Genomic DNA, 12,407 nt, shown 5'->3' with positions numbered 1-12,407 from the left:
ACTACCTCCTTAAATCCTCCGAGTTTAGGGACCCAAATACGGTTCATGAAATAGTATACTCCATTCTCCTTTGCCTCTAAGTTCTTCTCCATTCCGCGCAATGCTTAGCTTGCTCTATTTTCCGTCTTCATGGCCTCTGACTGGGCTACTGCAATTTGAGTGGTTAGGTAAGATTGAATGTTTATTGACAGAGTATTCGTATGACGATTAGAGTACTCCTTCCGGCTCAATGCGTCAGCTACCACGTTGGCCTTTCCTGGGTGGTACTTGATTTCACACTCGTACTTGTTTAATAATTCAACCCATCTTCGTTGCCTCATGCTCAACTCTTTCTGGTTCAAGATGTGCTGGAGACTCTTGTGGTCCGTGAAGATGGTGCACTTCGTACCGTAAAGGTAATGCCTCCAAATCTTCAGGGCAAAGACCACGGCTCCCAATTCTAGGTCATGGGTCGTATAATTCACTTCGTGCGTCTTTAGTTGGCGGGATGCGTAAGCTATCACCCTTCCATGCTGCATGAGAACGCAACCTAAGCCCTGATTTGACGCGTCACAGTAGACCACGAAATCTTCTGTTCCCTCCGGTAGAGACAGTACCGGGGCACTACAGAGAGCTTGCTTCAGGGTTCGGAATGCGACTTCTTGTTTGTCCGTCCATTTGAATGGTACGCCCTTTTTCGTAAGCGAGGTAAGTGGCTTGGTGATCTTAGAGAAGTTTTTAATGAATCTCCTATAGTAGCCTGCTAGACCCAAGAATTGACGGATTTCCGTGGGTGTTGTCGGGACTGCCCATCCTTCAACAACTTTGACCATAGAGGGATCCACATGAATTCCATCTTGGCTAACAACATGACCTAGGAAGTTCACACTACGGAGCCAGAACTCACACTTGGAGAGTTTTGCGTATAGCTTTTCCGATCGCAGAGTTTCTAGGATTTGTCGGAGATGTTGGCCATGCTCTTCTTCGCTTCGGGAATAGACTAGAATGTCGTCGATGAAGACAATGACAAAGTTGTCGAGGAATGGTCGACAGATCCGGTTCATCAGATCCATAAATGCGGCAGGGGCATTTGTTAGACCGAAGGGCGTTACGACAAATTCATAATGTCCGTAACGAGTTCGGAAAGTGGTTTTTGGAATATCCTCTTCCCGGACTTTGAGTTGATGGTATCCGGACCGTAGATCTATCTTAGAAAATAACTAGCTGGTCAAATAGATCGTCGATTCGTGGGAGTGGGTAGCAATTTTTAACAGTGAGTTTATTTAACTCTCTATAATCGATGCACATTCTAAAAGATCCGTCCTTCTTTTTGACAAAGAGGACTGGAGCTCCCCATGGCAAGTAACTAGGTCGGATGAATCCTTTGTCCAAGAGTTCATTGAGTTGGCTGGACAATTCCTGCATTTCAGCAGGAGCTAGCCGATAAGGTTATTTAGCGAGAGGAGTTGCTCCTGGAATGAGGTCATTTCGGAACTCCACTTGTCTCTCTGGGGGTACTCCAGGAAGATCTTCGGGAAACACGTCTGGGAACTCACATGCTATGGGAATGTCTTGAATGTTAACCTCTTCCTTCGTTTTATCCACTATGTGAGCCAGGAACGCCAAATTGTTCTTTCGTAGATGTTTCCGTGCCTGGATGCACGAGATGAGGCGAAGGTTCATGCTAGGTTTGTCTCCGTAAATTACTAGGGTTTCGTGATTGGGAAGGTGAAGGCGAACGACCTTCTCGTGACACATAACTTCAGCATGGTGGGGGCTTAACCAGTCCACGCCAATAATCACGTCGAAACTCATTATGGACACAGGCATTAAGTCTATTCGAAAGACGTGTTGGTTTAGGGTTAGGGTACATCCGATGTAGAATTCCCCCGTGGATTCGGTTTTCCCATTGGCCATTTCCACCGTAAAGGTTTCATTGAGCTTTTGGGGTTGTTGTTTTAGTAAATGCTAAAATCTATTGCTCACAAAACTTCGCTCTGCTCCGGTGTCAAATAGGATGCATGCATAAGTGTGATTTAGGAGAAACGTACCGGTAACAACAGCGGGGTCCTGAATCGCCTCTCCCTGACCCATGATCAGCATCCATCCTGTTCCTCCATTTCCGGGATTGTTGTTGTTAGGGCAATCTCGGCGGAAATGCCCAGTCCTCCCACACCCATAGCAGGTGTGGCTAGGCCCTGCATTGTTGCCGCCGGTGGTGATGTTGTTGTTGTTACGATTGTTGTTGTTGTTGCTGTTTCGTTGTTGTTGGTTCTGGGGAGGGTAAGTCCTGCAGTACCTCGCCGTGTGTCCCCTTCGATGGCAACTGGTGCACTGCAACTCCTTGCATTCTCCATTGTGATGGAAACCGCACTTGTTGCACTTGGGAAGATTACCGGAATAAGGTCTGGGGGCATTTGAAGCAGCTGAGGCTGGAGCATGTGGTGCGGCTGGAACTGGTACGGTGGCAGCATTAACTGCCACTGTCTGCTGCTTCTTAGAAGTCTCGGAGCCTTGGGGCCCCTTCCTTTTGTTGTTCTTCCCTTTCTTGCCATCACCTTCCTTCTTGCCTTCAACCTCCGCTGGCTTCTCACCCTTTTTGTTGTAGTGGTCATACAGCTTCTTCGCCAATCTTTTAGCACTGTCGAAGGTTTTGGGGTTTGCAGCTATCACATTACCTTGGATCGGTGAGGTTGGTCCCCAGATGAATCGCTCAATCTTCTTTCCTTCCGAGGTGATCATACCCGGGCATAACAGAGATAGTTCACTAAATCTCGATATGTAGGCATCGATATTCGCATTTTGCACAGTGAGGTTCCACAGCTCTTGCTCCATTTTCTGAATCTCACCTCGTGGGCAGTATTTAGCCATCAGCATTTCCTTCATTTCCGACCACGGCATGGAGTTGGCTACAGGGAGTGTCATGGCTTCCACGTGTCCGTTCCACCAAGTGAGCGCTTGATCAACAAAACTGCAGGCTGCGAACTTCACTTTCATCTCCTCAAGACAATCACATATCTCGAATACCGATTCCACCTTCTCGATCCATCGCTTCAGAGTGATCACCCCTCCAGTGCCGTTAGAAGTTCGTGGTTTGGCGTTTGTGGAGTCCTTGTAGGTACATGTTTTGGTGGGTCCTTGATTCTTCCCGTTGTTCGAACTCCCGGCCCCTTGCCTGTTGCCTCGTCCGTTGTTCCCTTGGTGAATTTGTGCCATAGTTGCTGTGACCGTAGCAGACACGACTGCCTGGAATGCAGTGGAGTCAACTTCGGGTGGGGTTGGTCCAGGGTTTCCGCGACTAGGTCGGCAAGGAATCTTTCTGTCATGAAACGGAAAGATGTTGAGTGTTTGGGGTTTCTGTGAGGTTGTGACCCTACTGACTAGGTGCATGGTACGAACTTAAACACTTCTACCATTTAGCATACAATCATAGATTCGCAACACATAGCAATTTGTAATATCATAACAAAGCAGGTAAAAGTTTACTAATATTATCCGCATTTGATACATGAAAATGTTGCTCGTAAGAGCATACATGAGTGAGACTAGTTCGACAGCATAACAACTCTATGAGTAGTGTAGTCACTTAAACATAGAGTCGAGGTACATAGCATAGTTCCTAATGACCTAGTAAGATAAGTCTATCCCTAACCGCGATGAGCTGTGTCCTACGTAGTGGCGGGGTCATATGCTGAAATGTTATGCCAGCAACTGAGTCATCTCCGTCATGTCTCCAATAACCTCATCCCTCTCATGCTCAGCTCGCACTGACCGGGCCTCCATAGCATACAACTGTTGTCGCAGTGCGGCGATCTCAGCTTCGGGAGAACGATTCTACCTTGGGGGGTTCACTGGTGGAGCGGGTGGTCTGGTTGCGCCTCGTCCACACATGACGTGACGTGATCCTTGTCCCGGTCTTGCCCTTCCTCGACGTCATCATCGGTCTCTCCACACTCGTAGTCGGTGTCTATGTATTCGTCAGGTCTGACGTCGTCTGCTTCCTCTGGATTCCCTTCTGGTTCATCTTCAAGCATCCCGTGACCCACTAGGACTTGATGAAACTGGATACCCGGCTGATCTCCCTCCATGACGACTGGGGGAAAGTATAAACTATCGTCACTCCCATGACTATGATATATACTAAACAGACGTTCTCTTTTTGGTGATAAAGGGGCATAGTTTTAGATTCCCTAGCTATCACGATCTCATCAGAATGTGTGTTAGTTATACTTTGGAGAGAATGTAGTTGATCAGGCTACATCCACTCCTTGGTACCACTAAAAACAGTCCTGAATTAACCGAGATACTAGCATTATCTTGTTTGGTTCGGCGTTATGTTCCTTATTCCTAATGCAAGCAAGGGTGTTTTATTTTTGTATTTTACTTGTTTTGTTCAGAGTTGTGTTAGTCCCTCTTTTGGTTTATAGTTGCATATCAATGTGTGGCTAGATATGCTAGTTCACTCTAAACAGAGCTCTGATACCAACCTGTCAAACCCCCGAACCAGACGGCGGAAACGTCCGAGGGCTATTGTGACTCAATTGAATACCATCACAATGAATATATATGAAACATAACCTTATACTTCACCAAGCATTGAAACATTACAACTGGTAGCATTCACATTCAGTACATTGATCCATAATATTACATGCCCAAAAGTAAATTGTTCGATACTAATTAAACCATTAGCAAGACATTACTGAGTACATTTTTTCCTTTTCGATTTACCTGTTACCTGAGAATACAAGTATTTTGAAAAACGTCAACATATGAAATGTTGGTGAGTTCATAAGTAATGTTTGAAATATAATGGTTTGTATTCTTTTGAAAATCACCAGAAAATCCGATATTTTCTGAAAAGAGCATAGTATAAAAAGTGTGAAGATCCGTAAGTATGCGAGTTTGTTTCTATAAATGTAAAAGTAAAATTTGTTAAACTCGGTATGCATTTCGTAGATGTATTAATTGAAAACCCTAGGAAAACCCAATGTTTTCCTAATACTTTGAATCAAGCGTTTTATATTTTGTTATTTCGTGGCGACGTGTGTATTCGTTGAGTCCCGGTGACATTGGATTAATTATGGATTGTGAATTGTTATAAACACACATTAATAAAAATGACTAGTTTATAACTATACAAACGATCCCTTAGGCATCGTTCACACTATTCACTTAATCCAATCACCCTGACTTCTCATAGCCCCAAAACCGAGGAGGAAAAGAGGGTGCGAAGCCCCCGATATTTCCATAAGTCGTTCAAGGCCATCGTGAATGCGAAGGGCCCTTAGCCCGACTCGCATTGGTGAATTCTGGACTTCACTAGCAGTACCAAAGGACCCTTGGGGCCCAACATCACAAAAGCCATTGAAAGTCCTTTTACACGGAATTAGGTCATATAAGACCCAACTACATGTAAGCGAGTTTCCTTCGGGCCTAAAGATCATGTCATTGGGCTAGCTAGGCCCAACAAGCACGATTTGAAACTTTCGGGCCCAAAGATGGTGTATCGACGTCTGGTGTATTCCCACGTGTGTATTGACTTCCCAAAATTTATGCGTGTGTATTGAAGTATCGTCGTGTTATTAATTTCAGATTCGTTATTGATTCGAGACCGAATCAGTTCGTTTGATAACGATTTTGGTGTTGAAGGTGTATTATATTTCGCCGATAGTCATGGTACTAGTATTTCATCATACAGATTTATTGTTTAAAAACACTAGAATTTTTCTTTTTGCAACCCCTTTATATTGGATAAATTACAATTCTGACCCTTTGTATAAAAGAGTTTCCATTTTAGTCGTTAAACCATTTTTCTTGACACGTTAGTATAAAAACTTGTTGAAAAGGTATTTTTCAGCTCAAATTTATTTGAAAAACAGTTTTAGTCCCTCAAAATGAAGTTTTCTCGGCTGAAACCTCTATTTTCGCAATTTTTACACTTTTGGCCCAAAATAGAAAATTTTTGCATCTTTGGTCCCTTTTAAATATGAAAAGTATTTTTAACCCTTGAAATGGGCTTGGAGCACTAAGAGTCCCCTGTTTTACCGAAAAATACAGTTTCAGCCCCTCTAATTTGAAAATCTCGCAATTTGGGCTTTATTGGGCCGAAAAGTTCATTTTTGGCCCATTATGCTTAAAATTTCACATTTTACTCCTTCAAAAGAGAATATTTCCAGAAAATACATTATGGAAACTGTTTTGACTCATTTCAACCATCAGAATTTGTATTTTGTCGTTTTGGGCCCTTTAACTTTATATTTTTAACATTTTGAGTCCAAAAATGGGAATTTAGCCCAAAGAGTTCATATTAACTAACTTGGTTATTATTCTAGAGTTGATTTGTATGAAATAATATGATTTATACTCATTTCATTCAACATAATGTAGATCTGGGTTTTGAGTTCTTTTGGACTAGATCCAACACCATAATCACATAAGAACATGTAAATAAACATAGAAATCACACAAAGCATACATATATTCATAGATATACACATTTGCTTGTATTCCTCCCCCCCCCCCCCCCCCGCAAAACTTATAAAAACCGAAAAACAGGGGCTATGAAGCTCACCTTGAGTTGTAGTTTCGGTTTTGAAGAGAGAAAAGAAGAAAATTTCGATCCTACCTTGGTAGATCTCGAGTTTAGTGACTTCTAAGGTGCATGATCACAAGTTGGAATAGATTTAGAAGAGATTTTTGATGAAATGAAGTAGCTAGATCATGGATTAGTCATCAACTTACCTTAGTTGATGTGTGTGTGGGAAAAACCTCCTTGAAAAGCTCTTGATTCTCGAAATTTTTGAAGAAGGAGGGAGGAGATGTTCTTTAAGATCTAGAGAGAGTGGATTAAATTTTTTTGAGTGTATGTGTGTTGTGTTCGGCCGAGAGTAAGAAGAGAGAGGAGAGAAGTGAGGCTCTTGAATTGATTTGCATGAAAACATGAGATGGTGCATGGGAATCCTATGGACAATTATGAGGTGGCATAGGTAAGTCAACTCTTCTTCTTGGGCTTGCCTTGGGCCGAGAATGGAGAGAAAAAGATGAGGATAGGGCCTTGTATGCTTAAGCCCATTCCATGGTTATGTTAAGTGATGTTTGGCCCCAATTAATTATAAATGTGATTTTTATGACCTATTAAGGCTAAATTAGGTTGATTATGGCCCAATATAGTTCATTTAAATAATTTATTTCATTCTAGGCCCAATATGGCCCAAAATGTTGAAATAAATGAAAGGGGGTCCAATTAGAGCCCATTTAAAGGTTCTAAGCCCAAGATAGTCAAATTGGAAGCTTATTGGTCCATTGAGTCCAATAAGGAAGTCCTAGTCCAAAATGGACCTAAACAAGAACTTCTAGGGTTTCCAATTGCTTGTTGACTATTTGTAGTGCTTTTATAAAGTGTTTGATTGAAAATTTGTTGCCATGAAGTAAGCATCATACATGCACACATACTGTGACGACCCGAAAAACTTCTCGCATGCACTCTTCAATTCTTTCCAATAGTAGACTTATTTTACTATATAGTAGTACCTTTTTGAGTCTAATGAAGCAATCTAAATGAGATATAATCAAGGTAGGAGTGTTAAGAAGGGTTAACTCGATGTGTAGGAATCAAAACCGGGCCAAACACTCCAACACATGGAGTGTGCGGCCATACACTTGAGTGTGCGGCCACACACTCTTGTTTGCGGCCTGACACCTTCCCAACCGCACACTCCACCTATATATGCCACACTTAGATCATTCTTGAACCCATCCTTCACTTTTTCAAGCATAGAACACGAAAATCCTCTCAAGTATCATCCATTCTCCTTGAAGATCTTCATAAAAGGTACCAAGAACACCAAGAACACCAACATCTTCATCTGGCCGCACACATGGCAACACACACCACCTGGCAGCACACATGGCCGCACACAGGGCCGCACACAAGTGCTGGCAGCACACTAGGCCGCACACCTGGCCGCACACACACATATAGTGTGTATTTTTGTTGGATAAGGTGTCTAAGTCCATAACTATTTCGGGCTTGTACTTGACCCGACCCGGCATGGTCCATTTGGGTTGCATGGCACCATGCAATTGGTTAGACTAAATGAGAGAAATAACACTTGGAGATTATTAATATATTATAAGTTCTAATATATTAATAATATTATTTGATTAGTTGATCAAAGAATTAATTTGGAATTAATTAAGTGATCAAAGGATAACTAATTAAATATATGGGTTGATTGTGTAAATCATCCATATCTTGTATAGTGGGCTTAGAGGCTCCATGGATTATCAAGTTGGGTTCTACCCATAGGATGCTCCATGGATGCTCCATGGGAGTTACAAACCCATGGGTCATGAAAATGAAGAGTCATGACACATTAGGGTTTACATGGTGTAACCCTAGATGTGTCAACACTATATAAGAAGCATATTCTCCACCAAAATCGGCACTACTAAGGAAACAAGAGGGCTTGGCCGATTTTGAGAAGTGTGTGTTATCTCAAGAGTCTTTCCAAGAGCATTTGGTGTTGTGTGAAGCATTTGAGGCATCACACTTGGGGTGCTAGGCTCACAAGGTTTCAAGGAACACAAGCAACAACAAGGTAAGTTATTCTATCTATGATTCAAGTTAAAATTGTTCCCCATGTATGCTAGATAGGAATATAACCTTGGAATTCAACTTTGCATGATAATTAGACAAACATAGATCCAAGGTTATTAGGGTTGCATGTACACTTAGGAAGTGTTAGAATGCTCAAAACCCATCAGTGGCATCAGAGCCTAGGCTTGTTTGTTTGTTATTTGTGCTTAAAAGTTGAAGAAAGTCGAAAATCTTGCTGTCTGACTGATGGACTCGGCGAGTCCATGGGGAGGACTCGACGAGTTCACGTGTATCTTCAACCTACTCGACGAGTAGGTTTATGCACTCGGCGAGTAGGGTCGACAGAGTGCAGAATTTCGACTTGTGTTGCTGGAAATGGATTAGAATCATTACCCTAAAATGTTTTGGTACTTGAAAACTTATTTTAGAAGGTGTAATGTCTTTTCTAACTCATTTACAACAACTAGTTATCAAAATTACAAAGATTAAATGTGATTTTGATTCTTGAAAGTGTTCATACTCATATTCTTGTTCTTATGATGTTTAGATGATCATAGGAATTATTTGTAACCTATGTGGTAGATTAATTCATGATCATAATGTGTTTTAATGGAGTCCATAACTTGTCCTCAAGTTATGGAAAACCAAAAGTCTCTTGGATTAAAAAAACCATTAAAAGAACACAAGAGTTAGAAAAATGAAAAGTCCTCATTTTATTACTCTATAAACTCATAAGTTACAAGAAATGAAAAGTTTTGAAAGATTACAAAACTTGCCCTCAAGTTTTGGAACAAGTAAAGTTAAGTTAAAACTTTAGTTCCAACCCCTAGAATTTTAAAAGTTAAAATTCAACCCTTATACTTATATTATTATGATTTAATAATTATATATATATGTATAAGAACAAAGTCGTCTTACCGCTAGTACGCCTCATTCACGAAGCCGGTCTATAAGGTGGGTATAAGGTTGTTGCCTATAAAATGGTGACTTAATGGGTGTCCACTCTCACCCACCGCTTGCTTGATCGGTGGAGGGTCGTTAGCCGAACGGGTAAGACAAGGACTTATTAATTCTCATTCAAAGTATGATGAATATTATAAAGTAACTAAATGTTTTATTAAATTCCCAGTCTTAGTTACTTTAGGAAAAATGTGAATAAGGTCCTATTCCATGAAATTACACTTTACACTTTGATTAAGTCGTTGGTGGAGCGTGTGTGGTTAACTGGCACACTAACTTGGACTTAACAAGGTAGGTAAAGGGTGACTTAGGGTTTATTATAGTATCGATGGAGCGTGTGTGGTTAACCGGCACATCGATTGAGTGATAAACTTTAAGGGTACCAAGTGATTTGCATGGTTACTTCACACCTCGTTTTGTGATCCTCGGTATCCCAGTCACAAAACTTGGAGGGCACACTCGAGATTGAAACATGCCTTTGAAAAGTTCATTGAATCTCAAAGAATCTAGGAATTTCTAAGAACCATTCAAAAAACCTAATAGTAAAATATTGCGGTTTTCGTGGTGGAAATTGGTGAATCGTCATTCACCTACCTTTCAAATATGATATAGCTTAGATTACGGCATACCTCTTCTAAGTTATATTATATTGTGATTGGATCCTAGCCTTAATATTACATTTGGGTGTTTTATTAAGTACTCTCTTATATCTAAACTAATCTTGTCCTCTTTCCTTCAGATGTCTTTCCACAATGCTTCTGGCTCTAATCCTAATGGCTCCTTTTCCCTTATGAACTTGTGTGGGAAAGTCACCTTTGATGGATCCAACTTTAATGAGTGGATCAGAAACATCAAGATGATTACCCGCTACGAGGACAAAGAATATGTCCTTGACAAGGAGCTTAAGGAGATTAATGAGTCCACTGCAACTCCTCAGGAGATCGCTGAATTTCGGGCACATGAAAGGGATGCTACGAAAGTGGCTTGCATCATGATGGCCACGATGACAGCGGAACTCCAAAAGTCTTATGAAGATTTCTACCCTTATGACATGCACCAAGATTTGATGGAAAGATACCATCAAAGTGCAAGACAAGAGAGGTATGAAATCATCTGCTCCATGATAACAACCATGATGAAGGACGGGGAATCCGTCACGAGCCACATGCAGAAAATGCAAAGGTATGTGGATCGTTTGCTGAAGCTTAATGTGAACTTCCCGGAGGATCTTGCAATAGATATTATTTTGCATTCCTTACCATCGTGCTATGATCAATTCCGCATGACATATCACATGAACAAGGAAGAAGTCACCCTCAGCAAACTTCAGGGACTTCTCAAGACAGCAGAAACAGGTCTTAAGGGGAAGTCGGTTGCTATCACTCCTACTCAAAACTCTACTCCGGTTTTGGCAATCGGGAAGAATCGAGGGAGGAAGAGAAAGAGCTCTTCTAAGGGTACCAAGGTTCGGACCCTTGATGGCTCTTCTTCAAGTGGAACCAAGAAAGGTTTCGTTACTCCTTCTTCTGACCCAAAAGAGGCTGAATGCTTCTATTGCCATGAAAAAGCTCATTGGAAGCGGAACTGCCCAAAATACCAGCAAGATGTGAAGGATGGGAAAGTTAAACCCAACCATGCAGGTATTTACACTATCATTTCTAATAACTCACCCCATTCTAATTCTTGGGTCCTTGATACCGGGTGTGGTATTCACATTTGTTGTGACTTGCAGGGACTAAGAAGAAGTGAGGATGTGGAGCAAGGAAGGATAAACTTGATCATGGGGAATAGGAAAGTTATACCTGTTACCAAGATTGGAGTTTATACTTTATCGCTAAGTAGTGGGTTTAGTTTAGATTTGAATAAGTGTTGTTATTCGCCAGGAATGGCAAGAAATATTATTTCCTTTCATGCTTTGTACAAACAAGGGTTTACCTTTTCATTTAATAATGAAGTTGGTTCTATAGAAGTTTTCTATAATAATGTCTTTTATTTTAAAGCATTACCTTGTGATGGTGTGTATGAAGCTGTATCTGTTGTAGATAACTTGGGAAATAATGTTTTGTGTATTGATTCTACTAATAATAACTTGGATAAAGCATCATTATGGCATTGTCGTCTTGGACATATAAGCAAGAAACGCATAGGCCAACTCCAAAAGGATGGAGTCTTGGAGTCGTTTGACCTAAAGTCAGATGATAGTTGCGAATCATGCTTACTTGGAAAGATGACAAAGTCACCCTTCACAGGTTCATGTGAGAGGGGTGAAGGTTTGTTGGACCTTATACACACGGATGTGTGTGGACCATTCAAACATGCCACAAGGGATGCTAATCGTTATTATTTGACTTTCACTGATGATTATAGTAGATATGGATATGTCTACTTGATCAAGCATAAGTCAGAGACTTTCGAGAGGTTTAAGGAATTTAAACAGGAAGTCGAGAATCAATTGGGCAGGAACATTAAGATGCTTCGATCCGATCGTGGTGGTGAGTATCTTAGTTCAGAGTTCCTCGACTATCTAAGGGAATGTGGGATAGTCTCACAATTGACACCTCCCAGGACACCACAGTTGAATGGTGTGGCTGAGAGGCGTAATCGAACCTTGTTAGATATGGTTCGTTCCATGATGAGTCGAGCTACGCTACCAATCTCATTCTGGGGGTATGCCTTAGAGACTGCCGCCCATATCCTCAATCTAGTCCCTACAAAGAAAGTTGCCAAAACTCCTCACGAGATGTGGACTGGTAAAGTACCTAAACTAGACCACATCAAGATTTGGGGTTGCGAGGCTTTCGTGAGACGTGAGACTCATGATAAGCTCGAACCCCGAAGCGGGAGGTGTATTTTCATCGGCTACCCA

The sequence above is a fragment of the Lactuca sativa genome, chromosome 8 (assembly GCF_002870075.4).
Source record: "Lactuca sativa cultivar Salinas chromosome 8, Lsat_Salinas_v11, whole genome shotgun sequence".
NCBI classification, from domain to species: Eukaryota; Viridiplantae; Streptophyta; class Magnoliopsida; order Asterales; family Asteraceae; genus Lactuca; species Lactuca sativa.
The sequence above is the reverse complement of the archived record's forward strand: the minus strand, read 5'-3'. Positions refer to the sequence as shown.